We start from the raw sequence: 26255 nt of genomic DNA on the forward strand, positions 1-26255 counted from the left end.
AACTTCAGGTGCAAGAAGTGAAATAAGATAAGCAACACTTATCAGCTTTCAAGGTTGTTGGTGGAAGAAGTATGGGTTGGCTGGCTTCGTATATACACTTCTGGGGTGACATTGCAGAATTGCAAGACTGGTTTGTGGTGCCATTACCTCAGGACTTAGAATTCTACACGGTTTGAAAACACTTTGAGAGATGTATATAATGTGATATGTATATGTATATATGTGTATATGTATGGATATGTGTATGTGTGTGTGTTTGATGGCATGTGTGGCTTAGCATAAGTGCGCCATCTAGTGTTGGGCTCGGAAGTGTGCAAGTTGTTTTTCTTTAAAGAATTGTTTTGAGTCACAAGTTAGTGACTTGCCCTCTTGCATGTATTCTTGTGGTGCGCTTGGTCATCGACTCCATTGTTAGATTGTTTTTTTTCCGCTGTCGGGTTTGGACTTGTGCACCTCTGTTCCGGACGACACCATCATTTTGACCCTTTTCTAATAACGTCCGTATTGTTTTCGATTGAGATTCAATCTATACTTAAATAAAAATTAGTTTGAGGCATGTGTGCTGTAGATACACATGCTTTGGATACTCCTGCCATCTAGTGTTGGGTCCGGATGTTTGCAAGTTGTTTTTCTTCAAAGAAGTCTTTCCAACTCAAGAGGTAAGGTGACTCCTCCTTTCGGTGATAGTGCGCATGGTCATCGACTCCATTGTTAGATTGTTTTTTCCGCAATCTAAGTTTCGATCGGAAAGCTTTGTGGACGTCGTTCGGGCCTAACCACATCGGATCAGCTCTCCGTCGATGGAATGGACACCGTTCAAATTCTGCCTTCAGTGCCACGCCAAGTATCCGCGCACTGATTCACACAGGGTGTGTAACTTGTGCTTGTCTCTTAAGCAAAAAGAAAAAGACAGTGACGCTTGCAGATTGTTTCGATCGAAGAAAACTCTTTGCGATCGTTGGGCTCGACGTCACGAGATGCACCATCAGAGCATAGAAGACACGCCGGACATATTCAGTGGTGATTTTTATCAAGAAGACATTGCAGCGGCAGCGGAGGAAGAAACCTTCTTCATGAATGACTCTGATTTGGAGCTCACGATAGACCACCACGCCAAAGTACGACCGCAGAGACAAGGTGATGCGAGTATGAAGATCCCTTCCCCCTTCAAACTCCCAAAAAGCACAAGCCTTTGGCTCCACGTCTGCCTTCGGACCATGGTCTGCAACGAGACAAAGTTTCCGACGCCCCGCCTCCAGACCGAGCTCCGAAACACCCAGTCAAGCCTTCTGGCTAAGTACCGAGTCAGCAAAAGTCCTCATTGGAACCAAAGCCCTCTGGTTCCAAACACAAATCCGTCTCGGAGCCTAAATCTTCCATTCCGACAAGCAAGCCCACACCATCAGCGAAAACACCGGCACCGAAAATGTTGGCGCCTAAACCGAAAGATTTCCCTTCAGATCCGAATTTAAACATTGTCCCACCGAAAACAGATCCCAAGCAAAAAAGACTATATATTAACCCTGAGACTGGTCCTATTCATACGAAGCTGCCTCCGAAACATAAGCTTCCTGATAAGGACACTCCCTACAAAATCCCTTTCAAGAGGAAATTTGTTTGCGCCCAGTCCTTTTCATCTACCACCATCATCCACTCCACCACCTCCTCCTCCACCTGCAAATCCTTTGCAAATCACACCTCAGGATTCACCACAATCTCACCATGATGACGATGCCTTGATGGAGGAACACATTTGCCACTAGATCCTTGGACGAATTATACAATTGGTCCTTCAGCAGATAATGACCCAGACCTTTACCCATCCAAGCCTTCTCTTCCAGATGACAGTGTATCCCACCAGGAAATTATTGCCAGGGCTGCACAATATCATGGAGTGGCACTACACAAAGAATCATTAGAAGATTTTTTTTTTTGGAGACTTTAGGATTCACACATAGGTCATCACAAACACTTCCTATGCTTAAGGGCATGATGAGACACGCTGATGAAAGTTTTAAGGTCCCAGTAAGAGCACGCATCTTGAGTCCTACGGTTGACAAAAAGTATAAGTCCTCCCCAACAGACCCTGTATTTATCAAGGGCCAGTTGCCATTAGATTCACTGGTAGTGTCTAATGCTCATAAGCGGGCTAATTCCCAAACATCAGGGGATGCTCCTCCATCAGATAGATATGATCTAAGGTAATAGGCGCTTCTGGTATGCGCATAGCTACTCAGGCTGCAAACCAATGGCGCATTGCAAATACATAGGGACTTTTAGCCATGTACAACAGGGCACACTGGGATGAAACGGGGCAATTGCTTCAATATCTCCCAGATTAGCATAAAGCTAAAGCGTGGGATTTAGTAAATGAGGGTATGCTAATTTCAAATTCCTCCATAAGGTGTGCTCTAGATCCTGCTGATACCGCGGCTCGAGAGGTCAACACTAGGATTTTGCTTAGACAACATGCTTGGTTAAGGATCTCTGGGTTTAAGCCCGAGGTCCAACAATCGATTCTTAACACACCATTTGATAAATAACATCTGTTTGGTCCTGACGTAGATCAGGCTTTAGAAAAGATGAAAAAGGACACTGAAATGGTCAAGTCTATGGGAGCGCTCCAGTCTCCATCAAACAGTGGCTCCTTTCGTCTTTCCTTTTAGAGAGGGGGGTCCAAAACCACATCCTCAGACCAGAATACCTCAACCTACAAAAGGTAATAACCAGTCCTCTCCCTCAAGAGGCTTTTTTCGAGGAGGTGTTAGACGGAACAACTTTAAAGGTAGGGATAAGGGCAACACACCTTGTAGCTCCCCTTCCCCTAATAAGCAGTGACTTGCCCATGATTCCTCCTGACTATACCTCACCGGTCAGGGGAAAACTTCAATAATTTATCCCCATTTGGAAATCTCTAACAGACTAATGGGTGATTGGAATTATCCAAAATGGCTATTGCCTGGAGCTTATCAGCAATCCTACAAACATTCCACCTCAATCTCACAAATTGTCTCCAAAAAAATCTACAATTGCTCGAACAGGAAGTGTAATCTCTCTCACTGAAGGGAGCTATAGAGCTGGTTCCAACACAGTACCAGGGCTCAGGGGTTTACTCTGTATTTTCCCATTCCCAAAAAGGACGGTTCCCTAAGACCTATTCTGGATCTCAGAGAGTTGAATCATTATATACTGTCAGAACACTTTCACATGGTGACCCTTCAACAGGTAATTCCACTTTTACAAAAGGCAGATTGTATGTCTACTCTTGACTTAAAAGACTCATATTTTCATGGTCCAATTCATCCAGCTCATCTCAAATACCTCAGATTTGTGATAGGAGGCAAGCATTACCAGTTTAAAGTACTTCCCTTTGGAGTGACTACAGTGTCCAGAGTATTTACCAAATGTCTGGCAGTAGTCGCAGCTCATCTCAGAAGACAGCATATTCACATCTTCCCCTATCTAGACGACTGGCTCATCAAAGCAAGCACTTTCCAAAACTGTCTACAACACACACAGATCACAATAGACCTACTTTATCAACTGGGCTTAACAGTCCATGCACAATAATCTCACCTGCATCCGTCACAGATGCAGTCTTCCCTACGAGCCACTTTAGACACAGTCAAAGTCCCGGCCTCTCCCAACGTAGCCAGAATTCACAATATTCAGGCTATGAAACTACAGGGAATGGTTGAGTCTTGCATCGCAATTGTACCCCATGCAAGACTTCACATGCGTCCCCTACAAGAGTGCTTGGCACCTCATTGGAATCAGTTGCACGGTCAATTAACTGATCTAGTGTTGGTAGACGGCCGTACCCATCGCTCTCTGCATTGGTGGAACCCACAAAACCTTATCAAAAGGACGGCCTTTCATCAACCCTATTCCACAGATTGTGCTCACAGCAGACGCATCTCTGACTCTGGTTGGGATGCACATCTTCAAGTTTACACAATACAAGGCCTTTGGAGCAACAAACACAAAAGCCTCCACGTCCACTATCTAGAGCTTCTAGCCGTTTTTCTAGCGCTCAAAGCTTTTCAAACTCACCTCATAGGCAAAACTGTTCTAGTCTGACCAAACAACATGACAGCAATGTATTATGTGCAAAAGAAGGGGGGGGGGGACACACTCTCTCTGACTGTCAAGACTCGCTCAAGCTGTATGGAATTGGACGATCCATCACAAGATTTATCTTCTGGCAGAACACCTCCCAAATTGCCGACCTTCTCAGCAGAAGGAGACTGCAACTTCACAAGTGGGAACTCCATCCCCAAGTTCTCTTTCCGTGCTTTCATCAATGGGGATTCCCACAAATAGAATTGTTCGCCTCAGCAGAAGATGCAAAATGCCCAAGCTTCGGCTTCAAGCTCCCACAACTGCTCTGAAAGGGCAATCCCCTATGGATGAACTGGTCAGTGATATTTGCCTATGCTTTTCTGCCTCTCCCGCTCATTTTATGTCTGGTTTGAACTCTCAGGCAAACAACCCTCACACTAATTCTAATAGCTCCTACACGGGCTCTTCAGCCATGGTACACCACCCTGTTGGAGCTGTCACTAGTTTCCATCAAAAGCTGCACCTCACCGCCAGTCTCCTCACACAGAACCATGGAGAAATGCGACATCCAAGTTCCAAAGAACTGAACTTAGCGATTTGGCTCCTGGAGTCATAGAGTTTGGTTAATTAAATTTACCACCAGACTGTATGAAAATTCTAAAAGAAGCAAGAAGGCCTACCACCAGAGCTTGTTATGCAGCAAAGTGGAAATGATTTGCTGTATACTGCAATAATAAAATCAATCCTTTAGATGCTTCTAAACAAAACATTATCCGTTACCTGTTACACTTACAGCAAACTGGACTAGCATATACATCTATTCGTTTGCACCTTGCAGCAGTAGCTGCGTAAATGCAGAACAGGCAACATCTGTCACTATTCAGAGTTCCAGTGATCAAAGCCTTCATGGAAGGGTTAAAAAGAGTAATACCACGAAGGATTCCTCCTGCTCCAGTTTGGAATCTCAATATTGTTATCGCAAGGCTCCTGGGTCCACCTTTTGAACCATTGCACTAGTGCCCGTTGCAATTTCTCGCATGAAAGGTTGCTTTCCCAACATCACAGAGGAGAGTTGGTGAGCTACAGGCATTAACCTCAGAAGAACCCTAATTTCAGCTACACAAAGACAGGGTAGTTCTACGCACCAACCCGAAATTCCATCCCAAAGTGGTTTCTGCTTTTCATATAAACCAATCGGTTGAGTTACTGTAGGAAGCTGGGTTTCTGCTGCAGTAACTCTCCCACTTTTTGCCAGACTACTGATGCACTTTGACTTGATGTGCCCTGGGTCCCTGCCAATCAGGTTCCCTGGACCTGTGTCCTTTCCCAAAACTGTACCTTGTACCCCTAGTTGGCACCTTTCTGGCCACATGCCAGTCCCTTGTAAAAGGTACCATGGGTACCAAGGGCACTGTGGCCAGGGAAGGCCTCTAAGTGCTGCAGCACTTATTGTGCCACCCTTAAAAGCTCTGTACCTTTACACACACTGTAGGAAAGTGGCTCTGTATATACTGTTCCCAAATAGGTACAGTGTGTACAGAGTCCACAGCCCCCAAAGGTTTGGCCAGAGGTTAAAGTTGGATATAACATTACTCTCAAGTGGTAGCTTGGTCGAGCATTAAGGCAGTATCGGAGGACACACTCAATAACTGAATTCTAGGCCAATAGTTTGTATATAAAAATATATGGTTGTTTTATTTTAGAACCAACAATAGGTATCAAAATATACTTTCTCAGAATGAGATGCTTTAGTTAAATGCTTTGCAATAGGCAATTGACTTTTGAATGCAATAGTTACAGTTTGTTGCAATAGGCAACACAATTTCAAACACAATAATACATTGAGCTCAATGGGAATTTTAAGTTATATGCAATTGATTACTTTCAGGATTACTTTTCTAACTCCAGGACTGAATCCTAGATTCAGTCCTGGGACAGTTCTTGGAAACAAGTGAGTAAATACGTTTTAGTTACTGTTGTGATTTTTAAGCAATATTTTGCTATTTTAAAACTTTTTATAATCAAATTACCAATGTTATCTTATGGGAGGAAATTCACTTAGCAGGTAAGTGGGGTTATGGTTACTTTTCCTAGGTCAGTGTTGGATGCTGGATCCAGCACTAGGGTACCACCTGTAAGCAGTTTAAGTTGTACAGGCGATTTTTAACGAATATTTATAAGTTTGCAAAATCGACACTTAGAAGAAACTTCACAGAAAAATAGTCAATGGTTTCCTAACCAAATTCAAGTTACGGGTAAAGTATGTTTGAGGCATATGAGCTGCCGATTACACACTTTTGCATAGATCGCCATCTGGTGTTGGGCCCGGATGTTTGCAGTTTGTTTTTCCTCTTGGAAAGTCTTTGGAAGTCACGAGGTCGGTGACTCCTCCCTTCGTTCATATTGCGCATGGGCTTCGGCTCCATCCTCAGATTGTTTTTTTCCGCCATCGCGCTCTGGCTCCGAACATTCCAGTTCGACGATCGAAGCAAATCCTCGCTCTCCGCGGTGTTGTTTAGATACTAATCTCCTCAATCACCATCTTCTTCAACGCACTTTCGATTCCAGTCATCGACGGCGGCCTTCTGGCCTCTCCAGGCTCCGGTCCCGGCTGATGGAAAGAACTCCATTCAAGAAGTGCCCTCGATGTGGGTCCAAATTCCCCAACACCGATCTTCATGAGGTGTGCAACCTCTGCCTCTCCCCTGAACACGAGGCTCAAGACTGTCCCGCCTGCAAGTTTTTTAGGTCTAAAAAGACTATTCGAGATCGAAGGGCCAGAAGAAAAATGGCGCACTCCTCAACCTCCGTTCCAGTCGACATCTCCGGGGACGACGTCGAAGCTCCGGGACACCAGCACACTGAAGAGGACCTAGTCAGTGCTTCCGAAGCCGACGACTCGGATGTGGAGGACATCACCCCGGCGCAGAGTGTCGTGAGTAAAATACCCCCTCCCACACCCGCGCCGACACCCAAAAAGGCTCCGTTCACGCCTCCACCTTCTGGCCTAGGCAAGACCAAAGACACTGCTTCGAACACCCCACCTTCGGGCCCGGTGACGAAGCCAAGCAAGCCTTCCGGCGGCTCAGGCTCGGGCTCGAGCCAGCCTGCCAGCGGTGCCAAAAAACACCCTTCGGCACCGAAGAAAAGATCGGCCTCTACCTCGACACCGAGCTCCACACCAAAGCCCAAGGGTGTCGAAACCTAGCCTCTCGGTGCCGACCAAACATCATAAGGCCCTCGGCACCGACAGTCCCGCGCCGAGGCCTGTATCGGCACGAACAAAAAATCGGAGGTTCCTAAAAAGCACGGCACAGACAAGCCAAAGAAGCCGTCGGCCCCGAAAACGTCGGCGCCGACCGAAAAACCAGTGTCGCAAGAACTTTTTACACCGGATCCTTTACAAAAGACACTTACCAAGGATCCAAAAACTGGACATTTGGCACTTTCTTCTAAAAAGAGACTTTTGGACAGACCAGCTCCACCTCCACCTCCAAAGAGGAAGGACTGTGCTACCTAATTTTTCAGAGTGCCTTCCCCGCTTCCTCCACCTCCTCCACCCTCTCCACCTCTGCCCCCTCCACCTTCTCCACCCCTGCCTCATCGCTCTCCGATCCCGACTCCAGACCATGATGATCAGGGGGACCCATACTACGACCCAGCAGATGTGCCACAAGACCCCACCCCTACAGGATCCACAGACCCCTGGGATGATTATAATAATCCAGACATTCCAGATGTCCCACAAGATGACCTATATCCATCTAGGCCATCACCACCAGAAGACTCACTAGGTTTTCACCACCTACTTCAGAGGGCGGCACATTATCACGGGGTAGAGCTACACACTGACCCAGTAGAGGAAGATTTCCTCCTAGATACCTTTGATACAGCGCATAGGTCTACTGCTATACTACCTATGCTCAAAGGGGTAATAAAACATGCGCCAGAGGTTTTTAAAGACCCAGTCAGGGCTAGGGTCCTAAACCCACGTATAGAAAAAAAAAAAGTACAAAGCTGCCCCTACACACCCTGCCTACATCAAAGGGCCAGCGCCACTGGATTCCCTAGTGGTATCCACCGCAAGAAAGAGATCAAACTCCCAGGCGTCAGGCGAAGCACCACCACCTGACAAGGAATCAAAGCTCCTGGACGCATCAGGAAAACGCACTGCGTCACAGGCAGCTAACATATGGCGTATCGCCAACACTCAAGCGCTATTGGCCAGATACGACAGGGCGCATTATGATGAGCTAGAAACCATCATGCACCATCTCCCAGAAAAATATAAAAACAGGGCCAATGAACTAATCCAAGAGGGTAAGACCATAACCAATACCTCTATACACTGTGCCTAAGACGCAGCAGACACAGCTTCCAGGGCCATTAACACCAGTGTCCTACTCCGTCGGCACGCTTGGCTGAGTGTGTCCGGCTTTAAACCGGAGATACAAGCCTCTATATTAAACCACCCGTTCGATCAGGAACATTTATTCGGCCCAAAGATAGATGAGGCCCTCGAGAAGATGAAAAAAGATACAGATACGGCTAAATCTATGGGAGCCCTACAGTCACACCCTCCTAGATGCTCCTTTCGCCGCTCTTCCTTTCGTGGCACGGGCAGAGGCTACTCCTCAGATACCGCGTCCACGTCTTACAAATCCCCTCCTCAGTCCACCTTCACAAAAGGTTATCAAAGGGGCGGATATAGAGGAAATGACAATAAAGGCAGAGGCAAAACAAGTACTGCCCACTCTGCCACACCGCCTACCCAATGACTTTCCCCTGCTCCCCCCAGACCATTCCACTCCGGCCGGGGGCAGACTACAAAATTTCCTTCTCGTCTGGGAGTCCATCACATCAGACAAGTGGGTGACCCAAATTATTCGTTCAGGGTACTGCCTGGAACTCACATCTACCCCTCCCAACATTCCACCCAGGCAACGCCCAATGTCACAAGAACATTCCACGTTACTAAAGCAGGAGGTGATCTCCCTCCTACAAAAACACGCAATAGAACAGGTCCCCCACAATCAGCAAAATGTAGGAGTCTACTCCCTATATTTTCTGATACCAAAAAGAGACGAGACTCTACGACCTATCTTAGATCTCCGGCCTCTGAACACGTACATACATTCAGACCATTTTCACATGGTAACACTTCAGCAGGTACTTCCGCTCCTCTCCCAGAACGACTTTCTCACCACACTGGACTTGAAAGACGCGTACTTTCACATTCCGGTACATCTTGCCCACAGAAAGTACCTCAGATTCGTAGTGGACGGGCAACACTACCAGTTCAAGGTGCTCCCATTCGGGGTCACAACAGCATCACGGATATTTACCAAGTGCCTAGCGGTAGTGGCGGCACACCTCAGAAGACCGCACATTCACGTCTTCCCGTATCTGGACGACTGGCTCATAAAAGCCGTGTCCTAAAACCAATGTGTACACCACACCGCCACTACAATCCAGCTACTGCACCAACTAGGCTTCACGGTGAACCACCAAAAGTCCCAGTTAACACCATACCACATAAAGCAATACCTCGGTGCCACCATAGACACCTCAAAAGCCGTTGTCTACCCCAATCCAGCAAGGATCGCAAGCATTCAAGCTTTGCGTAAAAAATTCATACTTCAACACTCCCTCCCAGCAAGAGTGTTTATGCAACTGATAGGGATGATGGCCTCTTGCATTTTTATAGTACCTCATGCAAGACTCCAGATGCGTCCACTCCAAGAGTGCTTAGCGCGCCAATGGAACCATGCCCAGGGGCAACTGACAGATCTGGTGTTGGTAGACGGTCGCACCCATCGCTCTCTGCAGTGGTGGAACACCACAAATCTTTCCAGAGGTCGACCGTTCCTGGACCCGGTTCCACAAATAATCCTGACAAGACGCATCGCTCTCCGGCTGGGGAGCTCATCTACTACACCTCACAGTGCAGGGCACATGGACGCCGCAACAAAAGTTACTCCACATCAATCATCTGGAGTTACTGGCAATCTTTCTAGCCCTAAAATCTTTTCACACACAGATTTTAGGCAAGGCAGACCTTATCCGCACAGACAACATGACCGCCATGTACTACATCCAAAACAAGGCGGCACACACTCTCCACAGCTCTCTCAATTAGCACAGAGCATATGGAGATGGGCAATTCCACACAAAATCTTTCTCCTAGCCCAACATGTCCCAGGAGTCCAGAACACCATGGCAGATCTGCTGAGCAGACAGACGCAGCAGATCCACGAGTGGGAACTTCACCCGCAAGTTCTTCACCCGTTCTTTCAGATGTGGGGGCATCCACAAATAGACCTATTCGCTACACGCGAAAACAAAAAATGCCCAAGCTTCGCCGCCAGATACCCACACCCATTGTCCAAAGGCAATGCGATATGGATGAACTAGTCAGGCAGATTTGCATACGCCTTTCCACCTCTCCCACTAATTCCATTAGTGGTGCGAAAGCTACAACAGCACTCCCTCACACTCATTCTAGCAGCTCCAACATGGGCCAGACAACCATGGTACACCACGCTGCTGGAACTCTCAGTAGTGCCACACCAAAAATTACACCTCTCACCATGCCTCCTAACCCAGAACCATGGAGAGATCAGACAACGGGACCCAGCTCAGCTCAACCTTGCGATCTGGCTCCTGAAATCATAGAGTTCGGATACCTTAACCTTCCCCCCGACTGTATGAATGTTATCAGAGAAGCTAGACGTCCTACCACTAGATCCTGCTACGCTGCCAAGTGGAAAAGATTTGTTGTTTACTGCCATAACAACACAATCAACCCTCTAGACGCATCCATACAGCACATCATATGCTACTTACTACATCTACAAAGATGTAACCTAGCATATACATCTATTCGGCTACACCTCGCAGCAATTGCTGCTTACTTACAAAACAGACAGCACCTATCACTTTTCAAAGTGCCTGCCATTAAAGCCTTTATGGAAGGCCTAAAACGCATAATTCCCCCCAGAGTGCCACCCTCACATGTGTGGAACTTAAATATAGTGCTCACAAGGCTAATGGGACCTCCTTTTGAACCCTTGCATAAATGCGAACTGCAATTCCTCACATGGAAAACAGCTTTCCTTGTAGCCATCACCTCCCTTAGAAGGGTCAGTGAAATACAAGCACTTACTATACAAGAACCTTTTCTCCAAATGCACCCGAACAATGTTGTTCTCCGTACCAACCCAAAATTCCTACCCAAAGTCATCTCACCCTTTCATCTAAACCAATCGGTAGAATTACCGTTTTTTTTCTCGCAACCTCAAACTGTTGCAGAACGGGCTCTACACACACTGGATGTTAAAAGGGCCTTACTTTACTACATCCAGCGAACACAAACTTTCAGAAAGACAAAGCAACTGTTTGTCTCTTTCTCTCCACCTCATAAAGGCAACCCCATCTCTAAATCGGGGATAGCTAGGTGGATTGTAAAATGCATACAGATTTGCTACCACAAAGCAAACGCACGCTATCTGTTCCCCCTAAAGCCCACTCTACACGAAAGATAGGGGCTTCTATGGCTTTTCTAGAGAACATCCTATTAGATGATATCTGCAAAGCAGCTCCATGGTCAACACCGCACACTTTCACTAAACATTACTGTGTAGATGTGCAAACCAAGCAACAAGCTAGTGTGGGCCAGGCTGTACTAAAACACTTTTTCAAACCACTGCAACAGATACCGGTGGTCGCCGCTAGGGTTGGGAACTGCTATATAGTCTATGCAAAAGTGTGTAATCTGCAGCTCATATGCCTCGAACGGAATATGCTACTTACCAGTATGTATCTGTTCTTGGCATGTAGACCTGCACATCTACACACGCCGAAAAACAATCTAAAGATGGAGCCGAAGCCCATGCGCAATACGAACCAAGGGAGGAGTCCCCGACCTCTAGACTTCCAAAGACTTTCCAAGAGGAAAAACAAACTGCAAACATCCGGACCCAACACCAGATGGCGATCTATGCAAAAGTGTGTAGATCTGTAGCTCTACATGCCAAGAACAGATGCATACTGGTAAGTAGCATATTCCTTTGCAGCGTGAATCTTTCTGGATTCACTATGCTGTGCATTATTCCGCGGTCTGGTGGTTGGGTCCGGAATCGTAGTCTTTCTTTTCTCATTTTTTTTTTTTTTTATAGCCCAGACGTCCCACCATTTGGTGTACTTCTCGTGACATCGGCATGCTTCCTGCGGAAGTCCCACCCTGGGGCGCCATCTTCAGATTCTTTTTTCCGCCGTTGGGTCTGGATCGTCACCGAGAAGCTCCAGAGTTTTTTAACGAAGAGCACGAGTTTCATCGGAGGAAAATTAAAGGAGACTACAGACAGAAAGAACATCGAGCCGGGACGCCGAAGAAGGAGGAGAACCTCGAGATCTTCGACGTCCAACGGAGAATGCGCACTCGGGGACACTGAGCGCAGGAATGGACAAAACACCTTTTAAATTCTGCCGTAACTGCCACCACAAGTACGCGCAGAAGGACCAACATCCGGTCTGCAACCTTTGCCTGCCAGTCGACCACGAGAGCAAAGACTGCAACGCCTGCTCCGCCTTCACACCGAAGACACTCAGGGTGAGAGAGAGGCAGAGGAGAGCCAACTACAACATGGAAGGCAAGGGTAAGGCCCCGTCTCTGTACGACCTGGGCCTCTCCACCGACGATGAAGACAACGTCGCCGAGGGACCTGATGACTTCACGGTTGCAGAGACCGATAAGAAGACGTCTGACAAGGTAGGAGAGACATCGAGCACAAAAACCCCGAAAGGGCCCCGAAAACCAGAGACTGACTCTCGAAAAACAGAGTTTAAGTCCTCGAACGGAACACCGGCGCCGAATATTTCGACGACCGCGAGTGGATCCAAGGACGAAGGGCCCAGCGGATCCTTCGAGAAGGACTCCCAGGTGCCGAAGGCCGGCGAAAAAAAAAGTTAGTCGAAAAAGGCCCACGAGGTTGGTCGTTCGACGGCGAAGGACAAGGTTGCGTCGACGCAAGCTCCGTCGAAAAGGCCAGCGCTCTACGCCGAACATGCCTCCGAAATGGAGAACAAAAAGAGAAGGCTCGAGGCGGAGATGGAGAGCATCCTTCAAAGGAAGGAGTTCGACGAGAAGATGAAGAAATTTACAATCCCAACGAAACCACCGACGGTTATCGAGGTCGAAGACCAGGACGAGTTCGACGCCGAAGAGCAGTCGAAAACTCCCGAAGAAGAGGAAGATGACCTCTACTATGAGGGAGAAGAAGAAGAGGAACAGCAATTGAACTACGGCTCGGCGCGTTCGACGACGCAAGACCTGGAATAGCAGGACCTCAACGCCGAAAATCCAGAAGAGCCCGTGGAGACTTATCCTTCGAGGCCTTCGCCGCCAGATGATATTGGGGCTTACAACATGGTCGTAATGAGTGCGGCTGCAGCTTTTGGCGTGAAACTAGTGGAGGAAAAACCGAAAGCGGATTTTTTACTCGAGACACTGCTCCCCATCCAAACTAGGAGCTAGTTCCTCCCCATGCTTCAGTGTGTCATGAACCAGGGGAAGGAGGCGTTCAAGGACCCTGCAACATGCAGATCCATCACACCCAGAACAGAGAAAAAATATCAACATTCCTCTCAGGACCCTCCATACATCAAAGGATCTGTCACAGCAGACTCCATTATCGCATCTACAGCCAGAAAGAGGGCCAATGTTCCGGCAACCTCTGGGCCACCTCCTGACAAGGAGAGCAGAAGGATGGACCTCACTGGCAGGAAAATAGAGAGAAACGCGGCAATGCACTGGCGCATGGCGAACTCCAATGCACTACTGAACGGGCACCAGTACCAACATTGGGACGAAATGGGGGACCTAATCAAGCATCTCCCCGAGCAATACCAACAAAGAGCTTCGCATCTAGTGGAAGAGAGGAAGAATATAGCAAATTCATGCCTTAAAACAGCGTTGGACGGGGCAGAGACATCAAGCAGGCTGATGGCAATAGGAATCACTGAAAGGAGACAGGCCTGGCTCAGAATTTCAGGATTCAAGCAAGAGGTACAGAACAACATCCTGAACACCCCTTTCAACGGAGGAACGCTGTTCGGGGCACCAGTCGATGAGAAACTCACCCAACTCAAAAAAGAGAATGAGACGGCGAGGTCCATGGAGGCCCTGCAATTCAGAGGGATGAGAAGGGGTACCCCGACACGGAGACCTTACAGAAGGGGAGGAAACCAGCCTAGAACGTCACATCAAACATTCCAGCAAGGCGAGGGTCACGGGCAACAGGGGCAGCAGAAACAGAACTGGCAGTACCAGCCTCGGGGCCAGTCCTTTCGCAGTAGGGGAAAATGGACGAGGCCAAAGAAGAAGAGGGGGAGACCAACCCGCCTCAAAGTGACTTCGCACGGAGGAGAGTGCTCACCCACAACATCCCTCCAAGGGTAGAGCACAAAGGAACCAACAAAAGAGGGTTACACAAACCAAACGCCTACGAGCATGCAACACCGGTGGGCGGCAGACTCAGATTTTTCCTCCAAGAATGGAGAAAAATAACAGACAAATGGATTCTCAACATCATACAGTACGGATACTGCATAGAGTTGGAAAGGAGACCCCCAAACAAAAAACCAAAGAGAAGGGAACACTCAGGACAAGAGCTAGCACAACTCGTAGAGGAAGCACTACAGCTACTCCAAAAGAAGGCCATAGAACCAGTACCTTTCAAAGAAAGGAACAAGGGAGTGTACTCAAACTACTTCCTGGTACCAAAGGTGGACGAAACACTAAGACCCATCCTGGATCTACGATTCCTAAACAAGTACGTAAGGACGCAAAAATTCAAAATGACATCCCTACAAGAATTACTCCCACAAATGAGAGATGAGACTTCATGTCCACCGTGGATCTCAAAGATGCCTACCTGCACATCCCAATGAACAGGCAGCACAAGAATCTGTTAAGGTTCACCATCAACAAGGATCACTACCGGAGGAGCCTAGCGCGCAACCAAGATGGCCGCGTAGGTGCGAGGCTCCCGAGGACCTCCGCGACCTCCTATGACTATCCTGAACATATCCTGTCCTAGATGAGGGGACTGTGTTGGTGAGCCCGAGCTGAGGTGGCGCCCGTTTTCCGCTTCCAAATCGGACCTCGGACACCGACTTTAGCACCGATTGAGGTTTGCGGCCTTCTCCTAGCCGAACCCCGGATTTGCGTTGTGGGGCGATCCAGTGACGAAGTGAATAACAGCGGCGGACAGGGCTTGGTGGCTCGCGTAACCCGCACTCTCACTTTCGCTTTCGCACCCTCCTTGCTGTATATGCGAGGTTGGGTCGCGGGGCTTCGTGTGTTGGTGTGGCCTCGCTGGGGGGCCCTGCCTGCCCGCCGGCTGTGATCCGCCCCGCAGATCTGGGGTAGCACCCCCCCGGAGCCCGTGGACCGACTTGTCCGCCCTTCACGACGTGGCTGGTGCGATTGGGAGACTGGGACCATGACCACGAAACAAGATCGCAATCGGGCAAAGGTAAAATCGACCCGACGTGGCGCAGCCCACCAGTCCAACAGCATGGATCGCTATACCCTCCAGAAGGGATCTCCTGAGGTGCCACGCAGGTCCCCTGAGGGCCCTACTGATGCCCCCGATCTGCCCACGGATCTGACTCTGCGGGATGTCATGGGCGCCATCGCCGAGATGAAGGCCTCTGTGGGCCAGCGTTTTGACACACTGGCGCAGAAGATCGACTCGGTCCTCGTAGATGTTGGCCTGATAAGGGCCGATCTCTCCAAGACCAACGACCGAGTCGATTCTTTGGCCCACACCGCATCGGGCCTTACGACAGACGTGGCGGCCCTGCAAACGGAGGTGCGCCGGCTTGCTCGGGCGAGTGCGCTGATGGATCGTCGCCTGGAGGACTCCGAGAGTCGGGCCCGGAGGAACAATATCCGTATCATCGGGGTGCCTGAGGGACGCGAGGAAGCGGCGGCGGACCTCTTTGTGGAAGACCTGATTGTTACCCACCTCCAGCCACGGGGGCTGAGTAAATTCTTTGCAGTGGAGAGGGCCCACAGGGTTCCCGGGGGAAGGCCTAAGGTCGGAGCCGCTCCGAGACCTCTCATCGCCCGGATTTTTAATTTTCGGGACAGAGACGCTATCCTCCAATCCTCCAGACTACAGGGACCGATTAGACTTGACAATATGGGCATTAATTTCTATCCTGATTTCACCCCTGCGGTCCAGAAACAGAGACTGAGCTTCCTTGGTGTCAAGCGCCGTCTTCGGGACCTAAATCTCAAATACGCCATGCTTTTCCCAGCTAAGCTGCGAGTGGAGGTGGAAGGTCGCACACACTTTTTTGATCGTCCCGAAGCGGCCGGGGACTGGCTGGATACTCTGTCCGGAGAACGGGATCGGGGTGGCGGGGTGGAGCGGCCGGGGGAGAGGGCTCGCCGGATCAAGACTGAGGGACTAATATTATGCCTCGCTCGGGACAAAAATGATGCCACTTTTGACTATACGTCGGATTGCTTAAGTTCCCCTCCTATGGAGGTTGTGTGGGGTCTCTTGGGGGTTCTCCCTCCTCCTCTGGGGGTTTAGTTAGTTTAACTATCTATGGGGCGACAGGCACACTGCACGTTGGGGGGGCTGTCTGGGCTCATGCAGGGGTGCAGGGAGGGGGGAGTTTTGTTGGGGTGGGTGGGCAGGGATGGGGTGTTGTTCGTTATTATCACAAGGCAACCCTTTTTTTTGTGTTGGTTCTACTGTGCTCTCGGGGGGACGAATGATGGTTTCTGTGTATGATGGGGGGTAGGGAATTGACTTTGTTGTCTTGGAACGTCAATGGACTGGGGGACAGGATCAAACGAGGTGTGGTCCTACAGTATCTGAAGCGACTTTCGCCTGATGTGGTCTTCCTGCAGGAGACACACCTTATTGGCAATTCCTTCTGTGCCATGAATCGGCGTGGCTACCGCCTCGTGGCCCATTCGGGCTTCACGTCAGGCTCGAGGGGTGTGGGTATCATGGTAAAGAACTCGCTCCCGTTAGAAATTGATGAGGTGCTCCACGATGACAGGGGACGTTACACTGTCTTGGCGGGGAGAATGGAGGGCAAAGTGGTTGTCTTTGTGTCAGTGTATGTCCCACCGGGGTTGCAGTCGACCACCTTTGCAGATCTGGGGCGCCTCCTCCTTGGCCTTCCGGGGGGGCTTCTGGTGGTGGGGGGGGGATTTCAACGCGGTGGTTTCTGGGACTGTGGATCGTCACCCCCCTAGGGACCTCCCCCGGGCACAGGCGTGGCTGTCCGGCCTCTTGGATACACTGGGATTGGTGGACTGCTGGCGCTTAAAACATCCCACGCAGTTGCAATACACTTTCCACTCGGGGGCCCATGGTAGTCTCTCACGGCTTGATTATGTCCTTGTCCCGGCGGCCCATGTCGGGAGGGTGGGGGAGGTGCGCCATTTGGCACGGGGTATCTCGGACCACTCCCCGCTATTGTTGCATTTTGATGTCTTTCCGAGGGCTGAGAGCAGGGTGGTCCCAATCAATTCCTGGTACCTGCGCGACCCCGCCATTCGCGCTGACTTGATTAAATCCCTCCAGCGCTATTTTGAGGAGAATGTGGGGTCAGTGCCTTCAGCTATCTCCCTGTGGGAGGCCTTCAAAACAGTACTTAGAGGGGAGGCCCTATCCCTTATTTCCCACGCCCGGAGGCGCGAGCGGGAGGAGGTGACCCGGGTGGAGGCTGAAATAGCGGAGCTGGAGGGTAATCTAGAAGATGGGGTGATGGACGCTGCACTACATGTCCTCCAGCTCAAGCAGGCGGCTTATAGGGCCCTCGTTACGGAGGCGGCCAGGGGCCTTAGTAGAGAGCAACAGGGGCGACTGTATGATGTGGGTGATAAGGCTGGTAAACTGATAGCGTGGTTGGATAAAAAGGAAAGAGCGAATCGTGTGGTCCCGCTGATTGAGAAAACGAATTGTGTGTGTGTAACTGAGCCAGAAGAAATTGTCTCCTGTTTCGCGGAGTATTTCCGCGAGGTGTATTCCCCGGTCTCTTCTTGCTCGGAAGAGGATTCCCGTGCCCTGCTCAGGGATATCGCGCTGCCTTCCCTGTCCGGGGAGGACAGGGTGTCGCTGGACGCTGCTCCCACCTCCGACGAAATCGCCCTCGCCATACGCTCGGTCGCTTCTGGCAAGGCCATGGGCCCGAATGGTATCCCTATCGAGCTGTATAAGCTGCGACCGGATACATTGGCGCCTCACCTCCGCGCAATGTTCCTCGCGGCCCACTCGTTGGGCTCCCTCCCGCCTGACCAGCGTCTGGCTACAATCGTGGTGATCCATAAGGAGGGGAGACCTCGGGATCGGGTTACTTCTTATTGGCCTATCTCACTACTGAATGCGGAGCCCAAAATTCTCGCTAAGGTACTCGCCAATCGGCTGGTCGGTGTTGTGGGAGATCTGGTTCATCAGGACCAGTCTGGCTTTATTCCCCATCGCAATACAGCCCTTAATCTGCGGCGTTTGCATGGGGTGCTTGCGCGCGTCCCATTTATACGGGAACCGGCCATTTTGGCGTCCTTAGACGCCACCATGGCGTTTGACACGCTTGAGTGGCCATACATCTGGGCGATGCTCGCGAAGTTCGGATTTGGCCCAGGATTCATCAGTTGGGTCAAATTGTTGTATGCGGGCCCAATGGCGCAGGTGGTCGTGAACGGAAGAGTATCGGCCCCGTTTGAGCTGGGCCGGGGCACGCGACAGGGCTGTCCCTTGTCGCCGCTTCTTTTTGCGCTTGCCTTGGAGCCCCTGGCGGAGTGGCTGCGGTGGGAGCCTTCCATCCGTGGTCTCCGTTGGACCCCCGAGTATGAGGACCGCGTATCCCTATACGCTGATGACATCCTTCTGTACCTAGCCTCCCCACGTAAATCACTTATAGTGCTAGTTGATGTTTTACACTCGTTTGGTCGTAACTCCGGTCTCGTCATCAACTGGGCTAAATCGTGTGTGTATGTTCTCTCTGGGGAGGCTCCTATTCTCCCGTGGGGCTGTCCGATCCAGATCGCCCCGCAGGGATTTCGGTACTTGGGTGTCTTCATTACTCTGGACCCGGAGGCCCGGTATGAACGGAATCTGCTTCCCCCCCTCCAGCGTCTGCGGGTAGATGTCGCACGCTGGCGGCGCCTGCCGCTTTCGCCGCTCGGCCGGGCGGCATTGTTCAAGATGATGTCTCTGCCGCGTTTTCTGTACGCTTTGCAGAACACTATGGACTTGGTCCCGGCGCGCTACTTCCGTGAGGTGGAGAGTCTGCAACGCCGCCTGTTTTGGGACGGGAGGCCGCGCATTGCTCTGGCTAAGCTGACGCTCCCATGGTTTGACGGGGGGATTGCCCTCCCGGATATTAAACGGTACTATTGGGCCTCCCAGCTCGCCGCCATTAACCATGGCCTCTTCGGGCCCGCCTTAAACCCGGCATTTGCAATGGACAAGATGCTCCTGCCAGGTGGCGACTACAATCGAGCGCTCTATTCTAGCGCGCCCGACGCTCGTCTGACGGGCCCCACGCGTGTCATGGTGCAAGTCTGGCACGCGGCCAATGCAGCTATGGGGTGGAAGGACCGTTTGACCCGGGCATCACCACTATACGCGTCTGAGCGGTTAGGTTCCCTGTGGACCTCTAAGGGCTTCGAGAAGTGGGACATAATAGGTATCAGTAAAGTTGGGGATCTTTGGACGAGGGGAGGATTTAAAACGTTCGATATGCTACAGACGGAGTTTCAGTTGCAGGGCAGTGAATACTTTCGGTATTTGCAGGTCCGTCATGCGCTGGGCTCCGTCTTCTCGGACGCTGCCTCCATCCCGGAATATTCCCCCCTGGAGGATAGAATGCTGGATGGGCACGTCCCAGACAGCACGATCTCACTTATATACAAAAAGCTCATAAACGACCGCTCGGGCCTGTTGACTGCCCTTCGTGCGGCTTGGGTTGCTGACGGGCTGGAGTTGGACGACGAGGACTGGACCTCCGCGGTGGCCTCCCCGAAGGAGGTGGCCATACCGGCTCGCCTTCGCTTCGTCCAGCTCAAGATACTCCACCGGGTCTACATGACGGGGCCAAAGCTTCTGCGTATGGGCTATGCTGGAGATGGGTTGTGTAAGCGTGGGTGTGGTGCTTTGGGGACCTTTATGCATATTTTGTGGGAGTGCCCGGAGGTAGAGGGGTTCTGGCGTGGTGTACATGAGGTGCTGCGACTGGTTACACATGTGGCGTTGTTGCCTGAAGCGAGGAGATGCCTGTTGAATGTGTGGGAACCAACTGATTGCTCGGCGCCGCAGACGTGGTGGGTGACTCTGGGATATATGATAGCCAAGCGTGATATTGCTCAACTGTGGGGATCCCAGAGGCCCCCGACGGTCTCGGCCTGGAAAGAACACATGGACTGGTGCATGTTTCGCGAAAAGGTGGTGTATGTGGCGAGGGGTAAGCCTGGGACATGGGTGAAAGTATGGGGCCCCTGGAACGCCTACCGAGGGGGTTTGTTAGAAAAAAGAGAGGATTTGGGGCAAAGCACAACCGCACCTATCCCTAGTGAGATTATGTAAAAGTATGGTGCTAATGACCGGAGATCCAAAACCTCTAAATCTCCTGAAGCTCCACGCTTCAAACAACCAAAGCACAATCCAATGGTCCAGCACCTAAAATGCAACAGATATTAAACATTTGTTATGTCATAAATAATTGTCGACAGTTTGTCTTTCAAAAAAAAAAAAAAAAACATGGACTTTCAGCAGAGATGATTCTTTTCCTTTTTGATCCTTTATTCAGAAATTTTCTTTCAACATGTTAAAACAGACCATAGCCAACGCATTTCATCCTCGCGGACTTCTTCAGGGCTATAAACAATACATATATATACATAAAATTAATATACACTATTTACACAAGGTTTTTCTTTTTATATTACACTTTATACAATACAAACAATCATTACATCTTATTATATAAAAATAAAAATGAATGTACAAACCATAGTGGTTCGAGGTTCCCAATTCTTTGTGATTAAGACAATGAATCAACAATTCTTTTAACATGAAAGAATAAAGCAAAAGTTCTCAAAACTCATTCCTTCCTTTTGCCCATTTCCAGTACATCTCCTATGGGATCATAATCACTCTGCCGAATTCTAAATTGTAAGAGAGGAACAATTATATATACTATTCCTCGAACATATCATTTGTTTACATTTCCGTATGTGTTGTACATGAATATATACTGTCATACTGGAGCATCTCAAGACCCTTGGCTAAAATAGGAAAAAAGTATCAATTCCATCAGGCTTACCATTGAGTAGTAGCTTTGTTTTTCTGTGGTCTGTGCTCTATCGTTTAGATTGCGGTATTCTTGTCTTTGTAGTCTAATTGTTGTGTACGTTTTTGCGATATCTATCAAAGAAAAGATTTAATTTTTTAATTTTTTAAGGTGCGAAATATGTATACAGACTTGTAGAGTTATTCGCAAAAAGCATAATAAAATAATAATGTTAGGACACAGGGATTTATGCTATTTTTTATTTCCTAAGTTGCCAATTTAGAAAGGATTTGCGTATCCCTACCTGACAGAGTGATCTGGCGATTGGAAAATTCAGTTCCTTATATTTTCCCGGTTCGTTGGGTTAGTCAATATCCGCCATTCCTCAGTCAGTAAGTATCTATCCAAAAGTAAACAACATAAAGTATGTGGCTACCCCTATCCATGGTAATCATAGGCCAGTATACATGTATCCCTTTATTTCTCCTTTTTTTTCCTTTCCCTCTTCTTCTTTTTGTCTCTTTTCTATTTCATGCACACAAGCTACTATGTTATTATCTCAATGTGGATATATTGTTAGTCCAAAACTAAGTATGTTTTAATTTTAGTCCCAGGTCTTTATATAAATATGATTTAAACGTGCTCAAAAGACTATAGGGATTCAATACTAATACAACCCTCACTTCTAAAATGGATATATCTCCTCAATTCCATATCACACAAATGTTTTGGCTGCAAATAAAGGCAGTTTCCCTGGTATTCTATTAATTCCCCACTAATCTCAGTTAGTTCCAATATGTATATCCATAGGCTTACCTTTCCGTTTTTTATCTGCCGGCTAATCGCGTGGCGTCAGTATTGCCAAAATACCCCGCTCTAATTGAAATGTGAAGCACCTGTGTTAGATCGGCGCCTCGTCTATTAACCATTTCTTACCTTGGTCGCCATCTTAGAATAGGTACTTTATCATATCTTATTCTCGTTTTTTTACTTGAAAGGATCTATTTAATCATTTAATTTATTCATATGGTGAACTCTAGCACAATATTATGCGTATATATATTTTATCCGCTTCCTATTCTTTAAGCCCAATCATGTACCCGCACCTGTATCAAGTCGGCGCCTCGTCCATTAACAATTTCTAATCTTGGTCGCCATCTTAGAATAGGTACTTTACCATATATTATTCTCGTTTTGTTTACTTAAAAGGATTTATTCATATGGTAAGCTCAAGCATAATATTATGCGTGTATATATTATCCGCTTCCTATTCTTTAAGCCCAGTCATGTAGTCATTAACCCATCGCAAAGCCTCACCCAATGTTTTTATGTTGCCATCTTGGAATGGTTTACTAAAGCGTGCTGCCATATAGCTAATTAGAAGCTTTTAATGTATCCACACGCGTTCGAAAGCATCTCCTTTTATTTATATATTTTTATGTTCTTAGTGACATGACTCTATATATTGTCAACATCATTCGGTTATATCCGATCTTACAGTGCATTATGTCCCTCTTTATAAAAACGTATGCCGATATTTTCATATCGCCATCTTTGAATGGTTTCCAAAAGCGTAATAGCAAATTCAAAGGTTTTAGTATATCCACACACGTTTCGAAAGCGTCTCCTTTTACATATCTTTCGACATATATTCTATATATTGTCAATCATTCTTTAGTTATGCTCGATCTTGCAGTGTATTATATTTGGTTTTTTATGAGCGTAAACCACCCTTTTGAAACAGAATTGTTTCAATGGCGCGCATGTATATATGCTGTATATTGTTATTTACGCATATCAACAGCGCTTTTTTAAGTAATACATTCTTAGTCACATGATTTTTCATACTTGCGTATGTCTGAATACTATATATTGTTATTCAAACATATTATCAACAATAATTTTGTTTATATATTATTGTTATGTTTGTATTGAAAGCAAACCACCATTTCGGATAGGGAATGCTTCAATGTATATAAAAACTCCTCATTTCATTAGTGCTCGTATATAGGTACTATACAGTAATCTTTCATGTCTCATATTAAACTCTCCAAATTTTTCTAATACCAGGTAAGTTTTGTTAATTTAAATTTTTAATCTTTTGAGGATACACACCACTTTTTACATTACGAGGGTTTAGTGTATTGAGGATTTCTGTTTTATACTCACAATGCCGATAATCCTACATTGTGCTCCCAATGACATGCTCCCTATATGACTTATTAGGTTCTCCCTTTATTATTTTGTGTAGTTATATAATATGTACTAAAATCTCTTTAAGGGATTATTAATCAATTTTTGCTCTTTTTAGATTCTGCCATCTTTGAATGATATTCTATTTATCTCATTTATATAATGGAAAAGTTTTTATAGTATATAAAGTGATCTAATTGTCATGGTTCTTTATGATATTAAACTTTACATGACATCACGTCGTGAGTCATCTGAATATTGTACCATGTGTTCAAAAAAGATATTCCGGACAATATCTAAATTATATTTTTATTTGCACCACTTATCATGGGGGGATTGAAAGCATTAGTTTATATTCCGATTCTCTCCCATGAGTGGCATTATACCCCAGGTAGTTCTTAATAGTCTTTTTAAGGGAAAAACTTAAGGTTCAAGGGGGCCAGTTTTTAATAATTACATACCCCTTATATATGTGTCAATCATCATCCATATAGGATTTATTTAGAGATGGAACTATTCATCTGTAATCGTTTTAGGGCATTCAAATTCACAAAAAATGATAAAGTTCATCATTTGTGTTTAGACCCAAAGCTACTGTTCTTAAGCGGCAAATCCAACCAGCTTCCGCTTTTCTTAGGATCAATTCTCTGTTTCCGCCCCTCTCCGGTATTTTTATGTGTTCCAATGCATGAAACCATATGTCTGTTTTCAATGGGTGATGTTCGTGGATGTGTATTGCTACTGGATAACGTTCATCCTTGTTTTTTATGGCCCTTATGTGTTCCTGGATCCTAGTTTTAAAATTTCTGATACTACTGCCTATATATATTTTATTACAGGCACATCCAAGGACATAAATTGTGTAAGTTGAATTACAATTAATAAAAGTATTAATTGTATAGCCTTTTTGTGTGTTATACCGGAAATCTGTTTTTTTGTTGCATCCAAATTTACATACACTGCACGAACCACATGTAAAGAACCCTGATGGTTTATATGGAAGCCATGTGGTTGGTTTTGTATCGTTTTTTTTAATGTAACTTGGACAGAGAATCTTTTTCAATGTTTCACCTTTTTTATAAACCACTCTCGGTTTTTTAGATACACTACCAGGTGGCATTTGTTCAGTGGCAATTAGATGCCAATTTTTTCGCAGGATATTATATACATGATCACTATAGGCATTATATTTGGTTATAAACAGAATTTCTTCCGTTTTTGCCCCTCTGTTTTCTTTTTGTTGGCTTGATGTTAAAGTAGTTTTGCGATCTATTTTTAATGCCCTTAATTCTGCTTGTTTCAGACATTTTTCTGTATATCCCCTATTTTTGAATTTATGTTTGATGTTTTTAATGCTTTTTTTAAAATTGCTTTCTTCGCTACAAACACGCCGTGCTCTAATCATTTCCCCGAAGGGTATGGCATTGATTGTAGACCTGGGGTGTGAGCTTTCAGCATGCAGAATACTATTGCATGCAGTTGGTTTAACAAACATTTTACTTTGTATTTGATTGTTTGCCACATATAGGTTTAAGTCAAGGAAGTCAATTGAATCTCTAGAGTAATTGATGGTCATCTTCACATTAAATCTATTTTGGTTTAGATATTTGTGGTAATCCAATAGGTCTTCCACCCTTCCATTCCATATTAGGAGCACATCGTCTATGTATCTCCCATAGAAAATGATATTGTTGCTCCAGTTTTTTGAGCCTGGTCCCCAGGCGTGCTCCGTCTCATACAGACCCATAAAAAGGTTTTCATAAGACGGAGCAAACCTGGATCCCATGGCCGTGCCCTGTTGTTGTAGAAACCATTTATCACCATGCAAAAATGCATTCATACTGAGAATCAAGCGAGTCATTTCAAGGAGCATAAGAGTATGCTCCAGGTGACAGGCATTTCGTTTGTATAGGAAATGTCTTAGAGCTTCCAGTCCAACATCAGTTTTTATGCATGTATACAGACTTTCAACGTCTAAGGATACAAATAGAAGATCACTACTGTCCCAGATAAAATCCTCCAGCTTACAAAGGACATCCCTACTATCCTTAAGATACGATGGCAGATTCTTAACAAAGGGTTGTAAAAACCCATCTACATATTCCGAGAGGTGCTCAGTTGGTCCCCCATTACCCGAGATAATTGGTCTTCCTGGGGGAAATCCTCCCCCTCCCTTATGAATTTTCGGGAGAATGTAGATACATGGTTTTCTAGAATCCTGTGCTAGTAGGTATTTATATTCTTTATCAGACAGAAGACATGATTCGTGCCAATCACGTAGACTAGCATTGATATTTTGTTCAATTAGTTTCGTTGGATCTTCCTTAAGTTGTGTGTAACAGTCACTATTTCCCAATTGTCTGTCAATTTCACCTAAGTAGTCACATCTATTCATCACCACAATATTTCCTCCCTTATCAGCTTCTCTTATAACTATCTCTGGATCTTCCCTTAATGATGTTAACAATTCCCTTTCTCTTTTAGTTATATTATATTTGTGCTTACAGTGGGCATTGGTGGTATGTTTGTCCTCCAACTGATGTAACTGTTGTGTAACCCTATTGTAGAACTCAGCAATAAAGGTGTCCTGTGTTCTTGGTGGTTGAAACCTTGATCTATCTTTCAAGCCACTATCTATTGAGGTGTCCTCAAAAATTTCTAGCATACTTGCAGTA

General features: G+C 47.0%; 1 protein-coding gene across 3 annotated transcripts in view; it reads left to right on the top strand.

Annotated features, from left to right (window-relative positions):
• Positions 1-26255, top strand: part of KIF7 (kinesin family member 7) — a 448976-nt gene that overhangs the window by 218764 nt on the left and 203957 nt on the right. The window lies entirely within an intron of this gene.

The sequence above is a fragment of the Triturus cristatus genome, chromosome 3_1 (genome assembly GCF_964204655.1).
Source record: "Triturus cristatus chromosome 3_1, aTriCri1.1, whole genome shotgun sequence".
In the NCBI taxonomy this organism is placed as follows: Eukaryota; Metazoa; Chordata; class Amphibia; order Caudata; family Salamandridae; genus Triturus; species Triturus cristatus.